We start from the raw sequence: 20,867 nt of genomic DNA, 5'->3' as shown, positions 1-20,867 counted from the left end.
GGGAACCTGAACACAATCTCCATTGCCCGGAGATAGTGGAACGTTCCATGCAGCACATCCTGGGAAGCCTGGACGACCGCCGAGTCGGCGATCCTTGAGAGGGAGTACTGTAGCACTCACTCTTAAGGAAACCGCCAGACAGGTACGTACACGCCTTCTTTGTATGCGGGGGCCCGGGTGTAAGTGGAGTAAGAGCCTGAGGCACTACAACTCCCAGCAAGCAGTGGGGCACTTCAGGATGCAACACAGAAGAAGCTGCCTCCCTATTTAAGCACCTCCTCCTCCTGAGGAAAGTGCTTGACAATCCGTTCCAGAGCATTTCATGTGGCGGAAGGTGTTCCCCACCGGATTTCAGCAATAAGAATCACCCGCATTTCCTGAGGCCCTAAGGATTTCAATTGACTCTGCCCGTCAGAAGACAAACCAGTTCCCATTTCCAGGCACGGCTCGTCCGAGGCACAGTCACGTAGAAGGTACTATGTAAGAAGCGCCAGAGCGCTTCCTTGATCCCGCTTCATGTTTTCATTGTTAGTTCTACAGGAATCACGTTGAAGGAGCGCCGGAGCGCTACCTTCATTTCCGTTACTGATTTACTTTTGTCAGCTGAGCTTTATCAGCCCGCCTGCCTCTCAAGTCGGTATTGAGGTTCAGGAACCGCCATTCATTTACCGGAGAGGGGTTTTGTTTTCCTTTCATTTTTTGACACTGCTTCTTACCTTGAATTACATCCAGCACAGTCTTATGTCAGGTATACCTTGACTGTGTGCTAGATTTATTTTTTGCTCCTTGCTCTCTGCCTAACTATTCAGTGTTATTGGATTGCATGAGTAGACGAATTTCGTTCTTATATTCAAGCAGCACTACTGGGAGCAATCTTATTGTGATTTTCGAACAGTAGGTATTGACTTCACGACATACCAATTAAAAGCTAGGTACCTCTTCCCAGGTGGACTCTTTTTCATGGTGAACTATCTGGTGGAGCTATGCTGACTCAAGTTATTCAGAGTGTAACTGCAGGGCTCCTGGTGAGTGTATGCATGGTTTAACGTTCTAGAACACATCTGTTTATAGAAGCGTGGTGCTCCTCATACTTGTTTGTTTTCTCTTACACTGCACAGACTAAACCTAGAAGGGTGTTATTCGGATTCCTTGACCAGACCAGGGAGGCACGAGGGCAACTGCAGCACAGTTTATAGTTTTATCCCTTTCCCTTTTCCCCGTGGCACGACCTCCAGCAGCAGTGTTCTCTTCCTCTGTTAGGGGTTGCGTTCAGGAGAATTGGGGGAATTGTCAACGACCATCGTCTCCGCTGGCCACGGTGAAAAGGTTAGTGGCGTTGTTTGTTTCTTGTTCTGCTGACAACCCTGACAACTGGGAACCATATTGAAGTGAGCCCGCTTTGAATAATAACAGAATACACGTATAAATAACATACGGCAAAAGGACTAAAACAAAGCTACGGGGCTAAAGCACACAAAGTGTGTGCTATATCCAGACATTAATGTCAGCCTCATAGAGCTCACTAGTATCCCTGAAGGGACTATAAGTCCCATAATGCCTCCTCTTACAAACGTGCAGATATTAGAGTTCGCGGGCCCCTTATTAGAATAAAAATATCATCATTAAACAAGGCCTATATAGGATGGCTCGTGTTCTCCTATGGCATGTCCCAAATGTGCACAGAAGTCAGCGCTTCAATGTTGAACAGGAAACACCAGTGTTCCCTAACTTCTCTGTGCCGGTAATCAGTAGAAGCCATATATATATATATACCTATATATATATATATATATATATATATTTTATTTTTTACCTGCAATCTTTTGGTGGATTGTTAAACGCGTCGCCCCCCCGGTGCTGGATTCCCACTTGGAGGAGACTAACACATGGGGAGAGAGGAGGCAAATGTGTGTTGCCTGATAAGGGGGACAAAGAACAGATTTACCTTCAAATCCGGCTGCAGTGGCGAGTGAGCACCGACCAAACACATTTGGAGGCACCACTTGGTGTTTTAGCAGTCCTTTCACTGTATGGGCTCTAACGGAGGACTTCAATGCCCAGCATGCAACGGTACTGAAGGAGACCGCGAGATGCCTTACACCTGTGAGGCGAAGGAGGGGCAAGTGATCACATGATTAGGAGTGTTCACAGACTTAAACACTGTCATAATGGACCCCTGGGATCAGCGAGAAGGCAGCAGAGACGGGTACTGAGGAGGCCAATCCATGGCTGAAACGCGTCTGCCCATTGTTTCAGGGACATCTTTTGCCAGCGCGGAAAATCAATAAATCTGTTGTGTATTCCTCCGGAGCTGTGTCACACTCTTTCTTTAGAAAGAGAGAATCTGGACTTCATATATATATATATATATATATATATATATATATATATATATATATATATATATATATTTTCACTAAAAAAACATAGGTTTCAGGGGCGTTATAGTTAGCTGGACATTTTCCTCGTACAAAACCCTAGAAATTCCCCCGTTATAGTTAGTTCAGCTAACTATAACTCACGCCCCTGCAATGCACTGCTGATGACGTCACATATTACATCACTCATGACATGGTCAGTGACATCACTGATGACATCACTGATGACATCTCAAATGACATCACTGATGACATCACTGATGAAGTCATCCAGTGAGTCTGTGTTTCTGTAAAGTTTTAATATGTTTAATATATATAGGGAAAGGCCTGTTGAAGAATGAGTGGGTGTACAAATGTGTGAATGGATGATTTTCTAGGTGCGTAACTGACTCTATAAGTGAGTCATTAGATGTATCTTACTGCAGACTAGTGACTAAACTGTGTGAATGTCTGTATCTGTCTGTGTGTTGGTGTATAAGTGGCTGCATGGTTTTGTGAATACCTATATGAGTGTCTATATGGGTTATTGATTGGTTGTCTGAGTATCTGTATGGGTGCCTGAGTGTTTGTGTGGGTAGGGTGTGTGTGACTCTGTGCATAGATGTGTGCGTGGGTGATTCTATGGTGCATGGTTTTAAGAGTGCAACTGTGATGGACTGTATGGTTGGGTGAGTGTATGTATGAGCGTGTTAGTGATTGAATGTATATCTCAGTTGTACATGTGTCAGTAACTACATATGTGAAACGCAGTGTATATGTGTGTAAGATTATATAACTATCTATCTGTGAGAGTGTGTGATTGAGGGAGTGCCTGTATGGATGAGTGTGTGCTTGTATTAGTAATTGTATAAGAGTGTCAGAATTTGTTAGTATTTTTATGAGTAAGTGAATTTGAGTGTGTTTAACTGTATAGGTGAGTAAATTGGACTGTGATTAATTATTTGCATGACTGACTAGGTGTGTCAGTACCTCAATGGATGATTGGCGGTGTGTGAGTGTCTATATAGGTGTATAAATGCATATGATAGTCCTGTACGGAGTGACTGTAAGTATGAGTGACTGTACAAGTGAGTGAGTGGAGATGTATGTAGACCTAAGAGTCAATGAGTGGGTATATAGTTATTGGTATTGGAGTATCTATGGTTTTCAAAATGGCCGTCCGAAATGATTTTTTTTTTATTAAATAGTTTTTATTGACATTTTTCATTTTAATACAATACATTTCAATCCCCCCCTCCCCCCACAGAGACCAAGATCAAGAAACACCTTCGGATAAACCACCTTTAGTATAAACATTATAGAAGTAGTCTCTCGCAGCGTGCAGATTTGATAACCCAAAAGGACAAAGAGAAAAAGAAGACTAAGGAACAGAGGAGCAGAAATTCACACAACCACATTCACCTTAAGATTATTCCCTTAGATGTATTACCCTTGGCTGTGATCTTCTATCCAGAGTAACAAAGGTTCCCAAATCAGCATTCCTTTTTGTTTTTTCTTAGATCCCTTGTTCTTATAAATTGCCACCTCCACACTGCATATGGCAAGTAATCTAGTCCTCCATTGTGTGGAAGATGGCGGTTGTGGATCAAGCCATGCGGTAGCTATACACAATCTAAGAACCGCCATTGCTCCAAATATGAGCCCCTGTTGTTGTATTGGGTCCTCAATAGCAGCCAGTCCTAAGATCATTTCTTCACTAGAGATATTAATTTCTTCCTGAAATAGATCCGAAATGAAATTAGATATTTCTATCCTAAGATTAGTAAGTGATGGGCACGTGGCAAACATGTGAATATCGTTAGCTGCCGCCAATAAACAGCGTGTACAAGCGGTTCCCAAGCCAATTGCCCATTTGCCCATTTTATATGGTGTGTAATACAAGGCAAAGAATGTTTTATAAAATTGTGCTTGCAATTCAATTGACATTAGCAATGTTTGTGCAAGCTCTAACGCTCGGTCCGGTATTACTCGCTGTACGAATAGGTTAGTCTGCCATCTATTAAAATGTTTATCGAGATCATCCGGGAAACTACTAATAAGGTCCTTATATATTTCCCCAATTCTAGGAGTAGATTCCAAGCATAATTTATCTATTAATATGATATTTAGAAAATTACGACGCCCCCCCCATTTTCTTTGACAAGAAATCCCTGACTTGTAAGTACTTGAAAAAATCCCTATTGCTAACATTATAATCATTACGAAAATCTGAAAAGCTTTTCAATCGGTTTTCGATATAGAAACAACCAAGTTGGGTAATCTCTGCCCTAATCCACCTAGACATATAGCCATCATGAAATATCTCAGAAAGATCAGAGTTGCCACTGATTGGAGTATAGCATGAGAAACGTCCCAACCCTAGGAATTTACGGATATTGCTCCAAACTTTCCAAATTCCCTGAATAGTCTTTAGTTTAGTTTTCTTAAAAAAATTATCATTCATATGTCTCCATAAACACCCTTTACTTCTATCTCCTAATACCATTTCCTGTGGGGTCGGGATCTCACAATAACTCGGCTCAATAACTATCAAGTTTATACAGTATTTGGCCACTGTTGCCCAATAATAGATCCTAAAGTTAGGCAACGCTAACCCACCTCTTTCTTTTGGTAGCATAATCCATTTTAGTGCCCTCCGTGGTTTCTTAAATCCCCAAATAAATCTGGCAAACAAAGATTCGATATTTTTAAAGTAATACGGGGAGAACTCGAGACAAATTGTTCTGAAGAAGTATAAAAATTTATGTAGAATCAGCATTTTAATTAAATTGCATCTGCCACCAATAGTTAAGTGTAGATTATCCAATCTAATTAAATTTTCTCTGGTGCGCACTATTAGTGGGTCAAGATTTAACTGTACAATTTTATCTACCTTGGCACTTATATTGACACCTAGATAAATAGCGTGTTCCACAACTCTATCGTCTTCCATCTCCACTTTGTCATTAATGATTATTTGAGTTTTCCCCGTATTTAGTTTATGCCCATAAGTTTTGCCGAAACATGTTGCTTCCTTCTCAACCATCTTAATTGCCTCCTTGGGATTGGTAGTAACTACCGCTATATCATCAGCGTAAGCTAGGACTTTGGTTTCATAATTGTTAATCGTAATAGATGACACATAAGGATGGTTATCAAGTTTACGTATAAATTGGTCAATATATATCGCGAATAAGAGGGGCAAACAGGGACACCCCTGTCTAGTTCCCCTTGTTATCATGAAGTTCTCGGACATATTCCCGTTTATCACTACGTTGGCCCTTGGATTGACATATAATCCTTGGATAGCTTTGATAAATCCCTTTGTTAATCCTCGATCTGACATTGCTGCCCATAAGAATTTCCAGGAGACCCTATCGAACGCCTTTTCTGCATCCAGAAGAATAAGGGCCATAGGGTCTCCTGTAGTTTCAGCATAGTCAAACAAAGAGATAACTCTCTGTATATGATCGCTAGTTGATCTGCCGGGGATAAATCCGTGTTGTCGGACTGATACAATTTTATGGATTATAGGTGCTAATCGCCCTGCAAGGAGTTTAGAATACATTTTGGAGTCACCATTAATCAAGGTTATTGGGCGATACGAGCCCATTTCCAACGGATTTTTGTTTTTCTTCAGGAAGATCATTATTTTTGCTAAAGACCAAGACGGTGGTGGGTTTCCTCCCTGAACTATGGACTTAAAAAGTTGTAACATGATAGTTTTTAATTGTTCTGCAAATTCGAGGAAAAACTCTGTAGGGATTCCATCTACACCTGCTGCTTTGCCAGCAGTCAGGGATTTCATAGATAATAGAATTTCCTCCCAACAAATGGGAGAATCCAGTAAATCCTTATCTTCTTGTTCGAGGTGTTCGGCCAACTCTTTATCCAGATAGTCTCTAGCATCCTCTTGCCCTCCTAACGGTTCCTCATGCAGTTTTTGATAAAACATTTGAAAAGCAGTTCTAATATCGAGTTCTTCTAATCTCAATTCACCATTCCTATCATTTATAGCTTTTATCATATTTCCCGTCATCTCTTCCCTCGTACGAACAGCCAGCTGGTGCCCTACATTCTTGCTGAGTTCGTAAGTTTTCCCTTTGTATATCATAGCTTTAGTGATCGCTTTTTCCGTAAATATATCACATATAGCACTGCCCATGTTTATTTCTAAAAAAGATGGTAATCACTCTCTCATAAGAGTACGATACTCCTCCTTTTTTAAGAAAGCTCTTTCAAATGTCCAAAGGTTTCTAGTACGAATAATATTGCTACATGCAATATTCAATTCTAGAGGATTATGGTCGGATAATACCCTTGGATGCTTCCTCATAGTGCAACCATCCCTGATGGAATTCGACAAAAGGATATAATCTAAACGGGCATGACGAGAAGGGGGATAGGAAAAAAAAGTATATCCTTGGTCTCTAGGATGCCCCAATTGCCATCCATCCAGCAGGCCATGTCGTTCACACAAGTCTTTAAAAATGCTCTAAAGACTTTAGGTTTTCTCCCTTGATATTTAAATAAAGGATCAGCAGTCCAATCTCCGGGTAGGTGAAGGTTAAGATCACCACACACAATAAGAGGCAAGGGCCAATGTATTAATTCGTTAGAGATGCTTAGAAGAGTATCAGGGTCATCTCCTAGATTCCCATAAGCTGTGCATAGGGTAACCGTATTCTGACCACAATTGTAGCGGCACTCAGTAATGGCCCATCTCCCAAGCTTGTCTGTAAGTGATCGACTAAATTGTAAGCCCCTACCTTTAGCTAGAATGGCCACTCCCTTCGTACGAGTTCCCTGGGTGGATGCAACTTTTAGTTGAAACCCCAAGGATTTCAACAGATGTTGTTGGCCTCTCTCTATATGGGTCTCTTGTAAGCAAACTATATTAGCTTCCATGGCTTGAAGACCTTCTGCTACGATTTGTCTTTTTTTTAGGTCATTGAGCCCGCAAATATTTAGAGATACAATTCGTAGTCTAGCCATCTATATTATAAATCTTGCGACGTGTAAGAATGATAGTTGTCATTTTTAACCGCCATGCTCTTCCTCCCTGGCCCTTGATCAGCATTTTAAATCCTACTAACAAATTTATTTCTTTTGATATACTAAAGGTACTCCCTTCACTGATTGTCTTCTCTTGGTCTTCCCCCCATTCCAACCCTTCCCTCCCTTCCACCAGTTTGCCCACCCCCCCACCCCCCCCTTACCCCCCTATGAGGCGTCCTGGGTCCTAGGTACCCCAGTGTGGGCATCGGTATGATCAGTGCGCCTGCGCTTGCCCCGTTGCCTAATTATATATACCCTAGATATATCGACTAGAAAGCAAAATAAAGGTCTTAATCCATTCAACCATTTCATTACATATTAAAGAATAATCCCGAATATACCAAATATTAATATCATATTTGTATGACAAGTTTTTCGTTTGCCATCCCCAGCTCCTTTCCGTAATATGACCCCAAGCTTTAGCAAGATCTGCATGCCAAACCCTTTACATGTTTTTTTTTTCCTTTATTTGTCATTGTTTTGTTTTGTTTTCTCCGATATTTCCCTCAGATACGCCTCCGCCTGGATTTCGCTTGAAAAACTTCGCGTTGTTCCCCTGAAGTTAATTTTTAAGCGAGACGGATTTTGCAAATATACTGAAGCTCCAATTTGTTCAAAGGAGGTAAAAAGTTGTCTCATTCGCCATCGCCGTTCGACAGTTGCATGTGCAAAATCTGGTCTGACAAAAAACATAAAGCCCTTGTGTTCTTTTTTACTAGTAGGCCTTGCTAAATCATATATAGCTTCGCGCAATGTGAAATTGCCAAAATTGACTAACATAGCCCTCGGATATTGCGGCGGATTGTCAGAACGTTTTGATAAAGTAAGAGGAAATCTATGGGCTCGTTGAATTTCTCTGTCCATATCCCATGAGCTGAATTCCGGAAATGCAGATTTAAGAAGATTGACCATGAAGCCCCTTGAATCACTTCCTTCTGCGCCCTCAGGAATCCCTAAAAAGCGTAAATTATTTCTCCTTGCTCGGTTTTCGTGATCTTCAACCTTGGCCATTAAGTCTTTTAATATGTCATCTTGTTCCTTTATCTGAGATTGAAGCTTACCCACATCAGCTTCTAAATTATCTGTACGTACTTCAGCACAGCTCATTCTATCAGAGATTTCCGAACAGGTATTTCCCACTTTATTGATAGCCCCCTCCAGTTTTTGAATAGCCAGATGATTCCGATGGCTATCTTTTTTTGCATCTTTGTGAAGGGTTTTAATAGAGTCGAGGACTTCCCTCAGCGAGGGCTCCGTTGCTGTTCCCGAACCACTGCCATATAGTTTTCGCATTTGCCCCCCTTCTTCTTCAGGTTTATTCATGATGATCTGCCTCCGTTCAGGTACGGCGTTTAATGTTGGGTGGGGGCTCTTGCGAGTCGATTTAGCTCTGCTTGAGGTTTGCTCCATGTTTCTTCCCGGATCTGTTGTTTCCTCGTAGATTAGTTTAGATTGCCTCTTGTTTCGAGTTCTTTTCTTTTCAATTTTTTTTCTGGGCGTTATGTCTTGTCCTGAATCATTCATATTTTTTAGATCCATGAAGTCTGATGCCTCCGTGCTTAGTCCTTCTGACTTCGAGTCCTCGCTAGCATCACTCTCCTCGCTTGGCTCGCTAGAAATGGAGACCCCTGTTTCGTACAAATCCGACTCTGATTCTTCGGAACTTGCGTCGTTAGCTAGTGTGGGCTTTACTCCCGAGGGCTGTATAGGTAGCTCTGAAAGAACATAGACGTGGTTCTCTCTACCTGCATTACGTTAAAGGCGTCTCTCGTTATGATCCAGTGTACTTGTGCCAGCTCTGTTACCTTCAACTTCGGGGCATGTGACCACATTTGGATTTTGACTAGGACCCGTAGTGAATTTGTCCCCTGCAACTCCCGATTCCAGATGCGCAGCCAAGTCTACACCATCATAGACTCCCTCTTGCTTGTCTTGATGAAGCTTTAAGTTCTGTAGTTTCTTATTATTAGCACCAGTACTTAGCCCATCCTTAGTGAGAGGGCTAAATAAGTTGTCTATCCTAAGCTGTGAGTCTATTGATTGACCAGATGATTTGGCCGCAGCCTTCAAGTTTTTAATAGTTTGCATCCTTTTTGCCTTTTTCTCTAGTGACGCATCTTCTGTTTCCTTTCTCAACTCTTTCTTCTTCCCTTTTCTTTTCCCTTGATCATTGTCTTTATTTACATTCTTATCTGCATCACTGTTTTTAGTTTTTATATCTTGTTTTTTAGCTGTTACTTTGCCATCTTGTTTCCCCTCGTGGTTTTCCTTTGCCCGGGACCCCCTAGTTTCTGGTCTTCTTTGCAAGTCTTTTGCCATCTGCGGGCATTGTTGGTTTCTCGTACCTTTAATAATTCCCTGACTTTCTGTCCCCTCTAATTTCTCCGACTTCTTTTCCAGGCTTTCTGGCATTGCCGTGTCCTCCGTGTTCTCAGATCGAGTCAGTTGTAGAGTATGTATGGCTTGTGACAAAAGACTTGTACTTTGGGGGGGATGTGGATTTAAGGGGACCTGAATGTCTAGTACAGCTTTTTCTTGAAAAGTTTCCGATGTCAATGGGTCGTTTGCCGGGTCCTCTTTGCCTTTCCCTGAGCTCATAATATCGTCCATACCTGATGCCCGTACTAATCTAAAGGTCTGTGGGAATGGCAATGGTATTGTCAATGAATTTAGCTGCCTTGGTTTCGATGCCGGTTGATTGAATATCTTTTGTCTATTCTTATTGAGTTTTTTTTCACCAAAGCTTATACTGACAGAGCTATATGCTCTTTCTCGAGCTGCCCCAATTCCAATTTCGATTCCTAATTTCGTATCAATAACTAAATTGATAACAAATTGTGTCGCGCTTCCAGCAGCTTCTAATGTATTAGCACTTGTTCCTTTGCCTCCTTTGGATCCTTTGGCTCCCCTGACTCTCTTGACTGTCAGTCTTTTATTAGTCGGAAAGGGACCTATCTTTTTGAGACATTTCAGGTATATAGGGCGAAGATCTTGTTGGGCTAATACTAAGTCGGTCATACGCGTTACCAGAGCGTAGCCTCCCGGCGTCCCCAAGCGTCTCTTGCTGATATTTCATGTATTCTTGAATTCTTGTGTTCTTGTGTTCTTATATTCTTATGTTCTTATGTTCTTGCGCTTTTACAACCCCTTTTTATTTATTTTTTAATTTTTCTATTTATTTTATTTTTTTGTTAACCCCCTAGCCTCCTAACTCAGATTAAGACTCAGATTCTAGCTAGATTCGAGACTAGATCAAGCCAGGCCAGGTCAGGTTCAGGTTTCGGATTCAGATTCAGATTCAGATTCCGATCAAGTCCAGGTATATATAGATATAAATGTATTTATATTAGCAAAATAATAGCAGTATTATTCAGTTACAGACCAGATCAGTTCAGCTCGAATAGGTTTCCTTTAAAAAAAACTTCCCGCCCCAGATTTCCAGCTCAGTTCTCTCCTGACTCTGAATTCCTTTTTTTTTTTTCCCCTGGCCCTTTTCTCCTCTTTATCTTTACCTTTATCCTTTTCTTTTTCCTTTCTTTATCTTTTTATCTTCCTTCCATAGGTCATTTTAGTCTCTTACCCCACACGATCCGATAGGTCTGTCAGTATTTTTGCTAAATCTTGACAGACAAGCCAACCAACCAATAGCATTGGCCTTGTCTTGTCTTGTCTTGTCGAATAGCGTGCAAAATATGCCTCCTTAAGCACGTCCTACGATGTTTGCCGATGAAATGTCAGTCAAGCAGTGAAGCAGCAGGCAGGCAGACTAACAGACGGCAAGCAGGTCGGCAGATCAAGCGAGAGAAAGGTTTCTGTGCTAGAGTTTTTTTTTTTCCACTGTGACAAGTTGAGGATGAGGTTTGAGCTGTAGATGTGAGCTGTAAATATGAGCGTGATGTAGGTAATTGTAATTGTAGCGCATTAAAGGGGTCTCGTCCCAGGGTTTCGGATTCCTGGACTCCTGTTTCACTCTCCCTCTGTCGCTGATTTCAGCTTTCGAGTGCTTCGAGTATTCTAATTGCTTACGGTTTCGAATCTCCGGGGGCCTATAGCATATTTCCCCCCCCCCTGAGGCTTTAAAGGACTCGAGGATGACGAGTTCTTTTAACTCCATTAGTCGCGCACCATATTTCGAGTGCTCAGCCAGCAATGTTATATCATCAGATCATCAGATCATCATCATAAGTCAGACATAAGTCAAGGTTATACCTACATCGTGTGCAGCTGACATCATTGCAGCAATACTCACAGTCTTTTTCTGTATCCTGCCGAGTCAACCCCCAGCTGCATCTTTTTGCTGCCGCTTTCTTTCTCCCGGGTCAAGGCATGTGGTCCTAGGCGTTCCAGTCCCTCCTCTCCCTTTCCCTTACTGCAGCCGTGACTCTTTGTTCCTTATTCCACGGCTCCGGTCTTCTCCCGCCTAAGCTCAGCTCTACTCAGCTCAGCTTGACGTAAGCATTGATATAAAATTAAATGGAATCCCTTGTCTTCGCCGGTTCAGTTTTCTTGATTCCCTGTTATCGTTGAGTGTTCAGGCTCAAAACAATGGCACAAATGGTAGTTACTAACTTAAGACAAAATCCTAAACTTACTACCATTTTGGTATTCACAGAAGGCACTTACTCATTTTGGTATTCACAGAAGGCACTTACTCATTTCGGTATTCACAGAAGTTAGGACTCCTAACTTTAGGACTCCTAAATGCCTTCTGTGAATACCGAAAATCTTAAAGTTAGGATTTTTCTTAGTTTAGGAGTAGTAAAGTTAGGACTCCTAACTTTAGGACTCCTAAATGCCTTCTGTGAATACCGAAAGTCTTAAAGTTAGGATTATTCACAGAAGGCATTTAGGAGTCCTAAAGTTAGGAGTCCTAAATGTACTACTCCTAAACTGAGAAAAATCCTAACTTTAACACTTTCGGTATTCACAGAAGGCATTTAGGAGTCCTAAAGTTAGGACTCCTAACTTCTGTGAATACCGAAATGAGTAAGTGCCTTTCTGTGAATACCAAAATGAGTAAGTGCTATCTGTGAATACCAAAATGATAGTAAGTTTAGGATTTTGTCCTAAGTTAGTTCTGTGAATTGGGCCCAAATAAAAATAAAATGTCACTGTTGGTTTATAGGGTGGCTCTAACAAGAGCCATTGTGTTCATTTTGACTGGAGCTTCATGTAAGAGCGGATACACTGCTTAAGGTTGGTAAGAAGTACTCAGTTCCCTTCATCTGTGAAGTGAACTCCCTCGCTTCTGTAGATGTTATGCATATCAAAACGTAGATTGTTGTTATTTTCTTTTTTTTAAGAGTTCTATGTAGCGCAAACTAGACCCGAAGATATCAGGTATTAGAGCGCTTGACATGAGCACCAGTTTCAATACAGATGGACACATTCATTTTTGTTAGGCACAGGGAGATTAAGTGATTTGCCCAGAATCACAGGATGTTGAGCGTCATTGCCGAGAAACGAACCCGGTTTCCTAGCTTTGAGGTCGATCGCTCTAGCCATAAGGCTACATCCTCTCCCCAATGTTAGAAATGGATCCCATCCTATAGTCTCTGAGGTAAGCAGAAACAGCTTTATTGACATTCTTCCTAGCCTTCTCAATCTGTGGACAGAATTGATTTGACCACTTCCATTTCTGTCTTTGGCATATGTTAGAGTATACAAAGACAGTTTGAGGTAAAAGCAACATCAGTTGTGCAAAGGTATGCTTCATTAGGATTTCCATCCCTACACCAGTCAATGCGCCTAGGTCATTGCCACGACAGTGCACAATCATGAGGTCAGGGGGTTGGAGAAGCAAAAAGGTTTTAACCAAAGCCATCAATTTGTGCCACCTTAATCCTCTCTGTGCAAACCATTTAAAATCCACAATTTGGAAACCTTTGTCTTTGTCAATACCTCTGTGTTCAGCATACCTTTTGCCCTAGAAAACATAGCTGTGCCCTACAATCCAAACTGTAAGCATTTTGAAGGGATGTGTGGAAGGAATCAAAAGAAGTCTGTAGATGAGTAAGTTCGTTCATGGAATGAGAAGTATCTAAAATGGTGAAGATGGTGCTGTTATAGAAAAAGCAGATAACTGATTGGTTGGTCATAAACATTATGTACTTAAAAATATGATACATGTTACTTTCCTGAACAAGTTTGTTCCTGATTGGTTATTGAAAAATGTTTGAAAGGTACATGAGATAGGATAAGGTGATATTTTGAAAAAGTCAACCACACCTGCTATTTGCATTTATAAGCTAGTGTGCTGAACATCACAATATGCTGAACATGTGACCTTCTGGTACATTTGAATGTTGCAGAAAGTGTTACTATGGAAACTAAGATTAAACAGAATGGGGGAAGAGTTGAAACTTAACTGGTTTTAAAATATAAAATGCTAACTTATATATAAGTGATAGGGTACTAAAATAAGTTTTGCCAAATCAGTACTGTGTTTAGAAGTGGTGTGTTGTTAAAAAATAATACTGGTATTATTGGAAATAAGTTTTTGAACTCCCGTAAGGGTTCGTGGCTCCATCGCTACACTACACTGTGGCACCGCGATGGAGTCGCGACACCAGTAAATCACAGAACCAGTTTAAGCACTTTTATAAGAGACTAATAAAGGGTTAATACGTCTAACCAATAGAGATGGTTTCAAAATGTGAAATAATGATTGAAGCATTTTGATTTGTTACTTACATTCATTTGTGTGCAGAAAGAGAAGTAAAGTTTGCCATTACTGGTTTTACCTTGTTGAGAGAGGTGCATCACATTTTTTGGGTGGGAAAGAAAATCTTTTACGCGTGTCTGATATTTCATGTTCTGCAATACTATTTAAGAGGTGAGTTACACATTTGTAAGGTGTGTTATGTTTTGTGTAGTAGTGCTTCAGTCTTTGTAGTGATATTTTTAACTTTCAAAAGCATTATTTATAAAGTTTGCAAAGTATTAAAGAAGTGTGATGTTATAAATATGTTACCAAAAATACAAAAGTGTATTGCAGTTTGTTTTATTGTACTGAAATGAAGATTGAAATAGGTTGTGCATAGTAATATGTGTGCTTCCTGAGTTGTTAATGATAGTAGTAGAGAAAACTGATATTTAATTCATATTAACAGATGTATTAAACTACATCCGAGTCTATAAAACTCTATACCCATATTCCCTGTTTATGATCAGAAAGGAATACATACACTTTCTTCTACATACATTTAGAGAGTATACGCTCTGAAATACACATATTCAAGTATTTCTGTGTTTTTTTTATGTATCATGTTGCCAGCAAAAGACACAGACATAAGCATGCATAAGTTCAGAAATATGATTAGACTTATAACAGTGACATGGTAAGGATTACTGATTTAAATTTGGTAGGTCTAACGTGCGCAGTCAGTGAAAAATGAAGCTGCAGCAGAAAAGTGGGGTTTAACACATGTTGGGAGAGGAATTAGTGATTAGGGTACATTGTATGAGTCTCTGCAAAAATACACTTGAAATATGCTGTAAAACTTTTGGTGTCTGCTTGATATGGGAAGAGCAGTCAAGTTTAACAGTCAGCGTGGGCTTATGACTGAGGTATGTCTGTACTTGTATATATATTCTCACATGAGTTATGCATGTGAAGATGCTAGACGTTTGAAACACAGGTATATAACAATATGCATGTTTCTTTTTCTGTATGATGCCACTAGCAAAAGGCACAGACACATGCCAGCATGGTTTTAGGACTATGTTAAGACCTATAACAGTGACATGGGATGGATTGCTGTTTTAAATTTTGGTAAGTCCAACATTCTAATGAGTTGGTGAAAACTGAAGCTGCAAAAGAAAAGTGAGCTTCAAGAGAAGTTAGAAGAGGGATTAGTGAATAGGGTACTTTTTAGGAATCTCTGGAAAGGTACACTTGAAATATGCTGTTTGTCTCTACTTGTACATGTATTTTCAGATACGTGTTATGCATGTGAAGATGTTAGACGTGTGAAACACAGGTGTACAACTATTTGTATGCTTCTTTTATGCATGATGTCACTAGCAAAAGGCACAGACACATGCCTGCATGGTTTCAGGAATATGGTGAAACTTACAACAGTAACATGGGAAGGATTGCTGTTTTAAATTTGGCAAGTCTAACATTCTGAGCAGTCGGTGAAAAATTAAGGCAGAAAAGAAAGGTGAGTTTTAAGACATGTTGGTAGAGGAATTAGTGATTAGGGAACTTTGTATGAGTCTCTGGAAAGGTACACTTGAAGTAGGCCGCATACATTTAGGTGTCTGTTTGAAATGAGAAGTGCAGTCTGTCAAGTTTAAAGGTCTGCTTGCTCTTGTGACTGAGGTATGTGTCTACTTGTACATGTATTCTCACACATGTATGCATCTGAAGATGCTAGACATCTGAAACACAGGTATACAAATATTTGTATATTTCTTTTATGTATGATGCCACAAGCAAAAGTCATAGACACATGCATGCATGCTTCCAGGAGTGTGGTGTGACTTACAACAGTGACATGGGAATGATTGGTGCCTTAAATATCTGGAGTTCTCTTGGTTCTTTCCGTACTTGTCTTGTCTCTTTGGCAACTCTGTTGCTTTTTTGTACAGTTCTGTTGGCTCTTTCTTCCCCTCTGTTGCTTCTTTCTTCACTCCTCTTGCCTCTTTCTGCACCCTTGTTCCCCCTCTCTGCACCTCTGTCGCCTGTGTGTGCACCTCTCAAGTCTTTTTGCACCCCTCTCACCTCTTTCTGTACCTCCCTTGTCTCTTTTTGTACCTCCCTTACCTCTTTCTGTACCTCTCTTGACTTTTACTGCACCTCTTTGCCTCTTTCTGTACCTCTCTTGCCTTTTTCTGCACCTCTGTTGCTTCTTTCTGCACTCCTCTTCACTCTTTTTGCACCCTTCTTCATTCTTTGGGCATCTCTGTTGCCTGTTTGTGCACCTGTCTTGCCCCTTTCTGTAGCCCTCTTACCTCTTTCTGTACCTCTCTTGCCACTTTCTGGACTTCTCTTGTGTCTTTCTGTATGTCTCTTGCCACTTTCTGTACCTCTCTTGTATCTTTCTGCACTTCTTGTGTCTGTTTCTGCACCTCTCTTGCCTCTTTATATACCTCTCTTGGGTCTTTCTGCACCTCTCTTGTCTCTTTCTGTACCTCCCTTACCTCTTTCTGTACTGCTCTTGCTTCTTTCTGCTTTTGTCTTGTCTCTTTTTTACCTCTCTTGTCTTTTACTGCACCCCTTTGCCTCTTTCCGTACTTCTCTTGCCTTTTTCTGCACCTCTTTTGTTTCTTTCTGCACTCCTCTTCCCTCTTTTTCATCCTTCTTCACTCTTTGTGCATCTCTGTTGCCTGTATGTGCATCTCTCTTGCCTCTTTCTGTATCCCTCTTGCCTCTTGATGCACCTCTCTTGCCACATTCTATACTTCTCTTGTCTCTTCCTGCACCTCCCATACCTCTTTCTGTACCACTCTTACCTTTTCTGCTCCATTGTTGCTCCTTTCTGCACTCCACTTCCCTATTTGTGCACCGATCATCAAGCTTTGTGCATCTCTGTTGCCTGCCTGTGCTCTTGTTTTGCCTCTTTCTGTACCTCTCCTGTCTCTTTCTGCAACTCCCTTACCTCTTTCTGTACCTCTTTTGCCAATTTCTGTACCTCTCTTGCTTCTTTCTACACGTCTCATGTCCCTTTCTGTACCTCTCTTGCCTCTTTCTACAGATCTTTTGCCTCTTTCTGTACCTCACTCTCTTCTTTCTGTACCTGTATTGCTTCTTTGTGCATTTCTATTGTCACTTTCTGTACCTCCCTTACCGCTTTCTGTACCACTCTTACCTTTTCTGTACCGTGGTTGCTTCTATCTGCAGTCCTGTGCCCTATTTGTGCACCCTTCTTCAATCTTTGTGCATCTCTGTTGCCTGTTTGTGCACCTGTTTTGCCTCTTTCTGTACCGCTCTTGCCTCTTTCTGCACCTCCCTTGCCTCTTTGTGTACCTCTCCTGTCTCAATTGATGTAACAAACTTTTGACTGTGTTTTGTGTTTTTTAGAAATTTCTTTTACACAAATTGAAGATGGCAAGAAAACATGAAAAGAGAAGAGAACAAAGAAAACAGCACAACTTAAGAAAAGTACAAAGAGTACATTAGAAAAAGACCAAAATGTTACTCAAGAAAAAATATTTTCTGGTAAGAGCACTAAACAGTTTCTTAAAACAGTTTTAGAAAGATTTAACACATTCAATAATAGTGAAAGCAAAAAGAAAGGTTTTACAACAAAGAGAAGGAAAAGAATAATTGTAATGGTAAAAACATTAGTTTAGCGGAAAGCAACACATATAAGAAGGCAAAACATAATATAAGGAGATACAAATAGAAACTGTTTAAAAGTAGAGTAATTAAAAATTTATTAAAAGATTGCAAACCATATAAAAGAAGATCAGCAGCATATAAGAAAAAGCACACATTGAAATTGTTGTAGATAGTGCTTTTGAATTTAAACGAAAATGATTTATATTAACGTTGAAGAGAATGAGAACATTGGATAAAACAAAGGTGTTTATGAAAGAGAAAAGCAAAAGAAAAAAGCTGGTTAATAGAAGTAACTTTTGTAAAATTGTCACTGGTGAATGGAAGCATACTTCTAATACTGAACCTTTCTTTAATGAAGAAAGTTATTTTAACAGAACACATGAGTTTATGCAGTTGATACTGGTGGTCGATGCTATGAGATGGAAGATGGTTCTCCCATTCCAAAAGAAAAAATGGTTCCTAGGAATGTGGAAGAAGTAATAGCTCAAGAAGTTCAAGGGAGGTATGCACAAGGTCCTGTATATAAGTGGGATTGTAGCAGTATTTACAGTTTTCGACCAAAATCTATTGACATATTATAAATGCAAAAAAAAGTGTTAAACAGAAGATTAAGATGTTATAAGGACTAGATCCATATATAATAGGAAAATATACTAAGTTGCAAGGTCATTCTCTGGCTTGTCTTTTACGAAGAGTTCATTCCATATTTCACTGAAGCCATCATGGAGCTGGGGAACTCGTGATGAAGAATGTCCAACCTGGCCACTTACAATATCCAGGAATCGATAAGGATATTGCAGGAGAATATCTGCTCATGCAGATACGTCCTTACAGTAGATATAGTGCACCCTGCCTTACGGCTAAGGCCTGCTAGAGAGGTGTCTTACCTATATCTCATGCAGTGTCTATGGGCATGGCACACAGGGATGCTAATAGGGTTTGTAGTTTTATTATTTTTCTGTAGTCAAGCTCATGTTATTTTGATTGTGCTGATGGTTTTCTTTATAATATCCTGTATTGTAGTTACCCCTGAAGAAGGTATTCAACCCGAAATGCATTGGGTACATTTTAAGATCCAGTGACATGAGGAATTTTAAACTCTCTAGTGCTGCTGCGAAAGGTCAGGAAAACCATGTGTAGGATGAATTAAAGAATCATGAAAGCAAATGAAAAAAAAGTTTGATCAAAAGAAGATTAAAAACTGATGAACTGATTAAAGACTTTGGATTCATTTATTCATTTTGTCTGATAAGGCTCTGTTTCTTCCACGTTTGGAAAATGTGCACAAGCGGAGTGTGCATCAAGAATGCACACCTTAACACCGTTCTTTAAATGCTGGAGTAATCATGAGTGCATTCTACCATTCCTGGTTTGCTTATAATGTTGTTCCATCCACGGGTTATATTGCACCAATTTGAGGAATTTAGTTATTGAACAGAGGAAAGATGAACCTTTGAATGAAAATCTGATTAAAAAGAAGTCAGCAGCACTGGTGGTGTGTTTCGTTCATGAATTAAAAGACAGTGAACGTCATTATGGCAGTCTTCATGGACTTGTATTAAATATGATTTTAATTCATTTATGCTGTTCTATATGTTTTGTAAACTGATGTCCCATTGCTAGTGTGTCATGTACATTTTGTTTTTGTATTTGAGTAGGGTTTTAAGTCAAATTCAGGTGCATTGTATTCTATGTATAATGAATTACTGAGCCCAAGATCCATGCACAATGTGTGGGTGACCTGAGGCATGTTGGGAATTGTAGTGTGAATGGGGATATGTTCACTGTTCTCGGCATGCTGTGAATTGAATTGAAGAATAATGAAAACTTTGGGGCATGTTTACCAGGAAACTGTCGGAACTCAGTGTTGAGCCAAGATGGCTAAAGCTGCACTCCAACAGTTTCCAAACACAGTTATGCACCATATTCACAAGAATACAGTGAACCTCTGCATTTCTCTTAGTGCTGGCACTAAATGTAGATGCCTAGCACCAAGACAGGCACTCTTGCATCATTGTGCAAGGGTGCCTGCATTGCCAGGAAAGATTGTTTAAGTGCAGCAAGGTGTCAATGGCTTTTTTGCTGCTTCTATGTGTGCTGCACAATGCAGCACACATAGAAACAGCAAACACGAAAAGAAAATAGGCCATTTATCCTCATTTTGCCATTTTAAGACCAGGTTTTCTCTGGTCTTAGTTTTGGCGCTGCCCCATATTTATGCCACCCTCCTAAATATGGGACAGTGTCAAAATCAATGGATGTTGCGGCGGAGCGCCTACCGCAACACCCATTACCCACCCCTTTTATGTGTAGCATGAAAGGGGGCCTTATTCACAAGGCAGCATTAAGCCACGTTAATTGGCTGAATATCGCCTTGTGAATAAGGTGAAGCCCCTGTTGCCACATGAACATCAGAAAGAGTGACTTTTCTGTGGCGATAGGGGCTTGAAATATGCCCCTTTGAGATAAACAAATGGAGAAACTGTTTATTAAAAGAAGATCAAAAAGTGCTAAACTAGTTAAAGACTTTGGATTCATTTACTCATGTGGCTGTCCATTTTGTCTGGGGGCCTGACGAGGATCCGTTTTTTTCCACACAGGGATGTGGGCCATGTTAACTCTTCAGTTTTGTCTGCACCAAGACACACAGGCTGCAGTGGAAGTGTGCATGTGCTTGGTGACGGGTTCCATAGGCTGGCACAACTCGTGCCGCAGCCCTTAGGGACCCTCTTCAACCACAAGGCCCTTTGTACCAGGGGTACCTTTTACTAGGGGCTTACATGTGAGCTAAAGGGGTGTCAATGATGGAAACAACAGGTACAGTTTAGGGAAGGAGATCTGGCACAGGGGATCTGGTTGGAAGGGACCCTGTGCATTTTCAGCCAAAACGGCATCGGTTTCCAGGCAAAAATTGGGGGGTGACCAAGTCCAAAAAGGGTACTTTCATACAGGGGCCCATATCGAACCTGACTGCATTAGAGAAGCTAAGCTGTACCCTCAAAGAACAGTGTTATGAAAACGAGCCAGAAGATGATGCTTGTGTTTTAAGTGGTGAAGTTAAAGACATACACAAAAAAACGAATTCATAGTAGATATTTTTCACAAAGAGCCAAGAAAGCCTATTTGTGTTAAAGTGGTTACTCTGTGTGCACAAAAAGCAAAAA

The 20,867-nt window shown here is 40.5% G+C and overlaps 1 protein-coding gene across 1 annotated transcript in view; it reads left to right on the top strand.

The window, feature by feature from the left end:
• Positions 1–20,867, top strand: part of RGS11 (regulator of G protein signaling 11) — a 1,592,422-nt gene that overhangs the window by 293,799 nt on the left and 1,277,756 nt on the right. The window lies entirely within an intron of this gene.

This window comes from Triturus cristatus, chromosome 10, assembly GCF_964204655.1.
Source record: "Triturus cristatus chromosome 10, aTriCri1.1, whole genome shotgun sequence".
Lineage (NCBI taxonomy): Eukaryota > Metazoa > Chordata > Amphibia > Caudata > Salamandridae > Triturus > Triturus cristatus.
Note: the sequence above shows the minus strand (reverse complement) of the source record. Positions and strands in the feature narration are given on the sequence as shown.